Genomic DNA, 3409 nt, shown 5'->3' with positions numbered 1-3409 from the left:
AAGAGATAATGATAGTAGTAGTGGTAGTAGTAATAGAACAGTAATCATAATACTAATAATGTCTAACACATTAAAAAAAAGAAGATATATAAATGGCCAATAAACCTGTGAAAAGGTGCTCACTGTCAGTAGTCATTAGGCAAATGCCAATTTAAAGCACAGGAAGATACCCCTGCACACCCACCAGACTGGTTCACCTGAAAAAGACTGACCATGCCCAGGGCTGGTGAGGATGAGGTGCCATGGGAATCCCATACACTGTTGGGAGTATGCAGAGCGGCTGCTTTGGCAAAGTGTTGGCCAGGACCTACTAAAACGAAACGTGCAGAACCTGTGATTCACCAGCCCCACTCCTAGCTATGTACAGTACTCAGCAAAATAGATATTTATGGGTCACCAGAGACATGTGAAAGAACATGCATAGCTGAACTTGATATAACAGAAATGTTCACCAGCAGTAGGATGGATGTAAATAGGTGGTCATGCATACATACAATGGACTATCATACAGCAGTGAGAAGGAACAAACCACAGCTACACCACACCACAACTACACTACCGCGTGGGTGAATCTCACAAACGAATGCTGACCCAAAGAAGCTGTGTGTGTGAGAATACACATACCCATGGCGCATGATTTCACTAACTTAAAGTTCAGAAGCAGGCATACTGAGTTGTGATTTTAGAAGTTAGGATATTGATTACCCTTGAGTGGAGGTAGAGGCTGGTGGGGGGGCAAAGGAGAGCTTCTGGGGGTGCTGGTGAGGTGTCTCCTAATCTGGGGGCTAATCACACAGACGTGTTCACTTTATGAAAATCGTCAAGCTCTACTTTTATGATCTGTGCACATTTTTGCATGTGTGTTGTGATTTGTAAATGGCTGCAAATTCTTTGACCTTCCTCCTCTTGAGGGGTGGGAGCTATGTCTCCTCTTCTTGATTCTGGGTGGGCTTGTGACTCACGTGTAACAGCAGAAGGCGGATGTGATGATACCACACTTCCCAGGCCAGCTTAGAAAAGGTGATGCAGTGTTTTTGAGTACAGTGTGTTAACAGAAAATCTGAGGGTCAGTAAGGCCAACAGATCAGGGGATGATTGCTGTTGAAAAAGAGAGCTTGTTACTTACAGACCCCAAGAAGAGGGGCCATGCCACATCACGGGGGGCCACAGGGGGACAGCTGGGGTTGGTCAGGAGACAGAGCCAGAGGAGCAGAAATGCGGGCAAGAGCGTTTACTGTGGTTTCGGTGGAAGGGAACAGGCAAGGCAGGGTCAGCAGGCTTAGGATTGTTTGAATCGTCTCAGGGGGCTCTGGGACAGAGGGGCTGCCCCTGGTACCTGGCCCTGGGTTGATTAGCGCAGGTGGTGGGAGCGGTTGGTTTGCATTTGAAAAGTACACTCAAGGGACTGGTTAACCCAGGGAAGGGCAGCCCCTCCAGGGTCAGCCAGGCCCCAAGATGTCAGAGCACTAGAATATAGAAAATAAAAGACATGGTTAATAGATGGAGAGTCTACCTAGTTTCCGGGACACTTTCTTTTGGAGCCTCAACCTACTGTGTAAGAAACTGAGGTACCTGCAGGCCACCATGTTGTGAGGAAGCCCCCGTCTCGCGAGGAACCCTCGTGCAGGTGCTGTAGGTGACAGTCCAGTTGAGGCTCCAGCCAAAAGTCAGTCATTTGAGTAAAATCACCTCCACGTGGTCCCAGCCCCTGCCACTGAGTAACCCTCAGCTGCTGATTCTTCCCAGCTGAGGCTCCCAACAGTGGAGAGCAGAGAAAAGCCGATCCCACTGGGTCCTGTTCAAAACCTGACTGTGACAATAATAAAGTGCTTTAAGTTGCTAAATTCTGGGGGTAGTTTGTTACATAGCAACAGTGAGTGGAACGGTATGTCACACTTCCACATAAATTTACTTAAAAAGAGGTAGGCTTATATGCACCACATCTTCTTTATCCATTTACGAAACAGAAACAGACTTATAGATATTGAAAACAAACTGACGGTTAACAAAGGGGAAACACTGGGGGAAGGGATAAATCAGGAGCTTGGGATGAACACGTACACACTACTATATATAAGATAACCAACAGGACCTACTGTAAAGCACAGGGAACTCAATCTGTGATAACCTATATGAGAAAAGAATCTAAAAAAGAATGAATATATGTATATGTATGTGTAACTGAATCATCTTGCTGCACACCTGAAACTAACACAACATTGTAAATCAACTATCATCCAATAAAATTTAAAAAAAAGATATATGTTTTTCACGGGCATGTGGCTTCAGCAAATCATTAAGTTATTACTCGATAGAGGCGTAACCCCACAGATACAATATTACATTTTAATTTTTTGTCTCCCCAAGGACCTCTGTGACGTGGCTTCCTGCACGGCTGACCCAAACAGCCTCGTCCACCACGCCAACTCCTGCCTTCCTCACCACCCACCCCGGGTGGCCAGCGTGATGCTCTCTTTGTTCTACACAGCCCTCTTGGTCTTCGGCACCCTGGGAAACATCCTTGTCCTTCGCCTTGCTTATCAAAAGGGCAAGAAGATCAACTCAACAAACGTCTACCTGGTCCACCTGGCAGGAAAGATCGCCTACTACGTGCTGGACTTCAGCTGGCCTTTCGGTGAAGGGTTCTGCAGGCTGACGGCCTTCATATTCTACGTGAACACCTACTCAGGCATCTACCTGACGGCGTGCGTGAGCGTGGACCGTTACGTGGCTGTGGGCCTCACCCACCAGTGTCCCCGGCTCCGCGAACCCGGGCAGGCCAGGCTCATCTGTGCGGCCGTGTGGGTCCTGGCGTCTCTGCAGACGGCGCGCCTGCTCTTTGCGCCCCACGACCGGGCTCGTGGCCGGCAGGCTGAGCTGCATGGGGTACGACAGCGTCCAGCCGGTGCTCGCGCACGGTCCTAGCGATCTCCGCTCTGAGCTTCTGCGGGCCGGTGGGCATCACTCTCTCCTGCTGCGTGAAGATCACCACGAAGCGGTGCGGGGCGGCCCGGGACAAGCCCCTGACGAGCAGGAAGGGGCAGCACCGCAAGGCCTGCCTGCTCACCCTGCTGGCGCTGGCGGCCGTGCTGCGTGCTTCGTCCGCTCCCGCTTCAACGTCATCCAGCTCATGGCGAGAAGGGTGCCCCACCCGCCAAGCTGCCCCGGGCAGAGGGCCTTCAAACTGCACCTTCAGCCCACTGTGTGCCTCGTGAACTTGCACTGCAGCATCGACCCCGTCATTTACTTCTTCGCATCTCCGCGTTACAGGAAAGGGCTCCTCAGCACTTGGAAGCTCAAAGCGGCAGCATCCTCCTCCTCCTCCTCCCCTCCGGGAAAAAGTTCCTCAGAAGCACAAAATAGCAACCAGACTGGAGGCTCCCTGCCCTTAGAGGAGGATGAGGTCTAA

The 3409-nt window shown here is 50.5% G+C and overlaps 1 pseudogene; it reads left to right on the top strand.

Moving 5' to 3' along the window:
- The first annotated feature begins 1802 nt into the window (after nucleotides 1-1802).
- On the top strand, nucleotides 1803-3409 carry LOC102985398 (G-protein coupled receptor 183-like; annotated as a pseudogene).

Source organism: Physeter macrocephalus, chromosome 13 (assembly GCF_002837175.3).
Source record: "Physeter macrocephalus isolate SW-GA chromosome 13, ASM283717v5, whole genome shotgun sequence".
NCBI classification, from domain to species: Eukaryota; Metazoa; Chordata; class Mammalia; order Artiodactyla; family Physeteridae; genus Physeter; species Physeter macrocephalus.
This window is presented reverse-complemented; position numbering and strand designations above follow the sequence as displayed.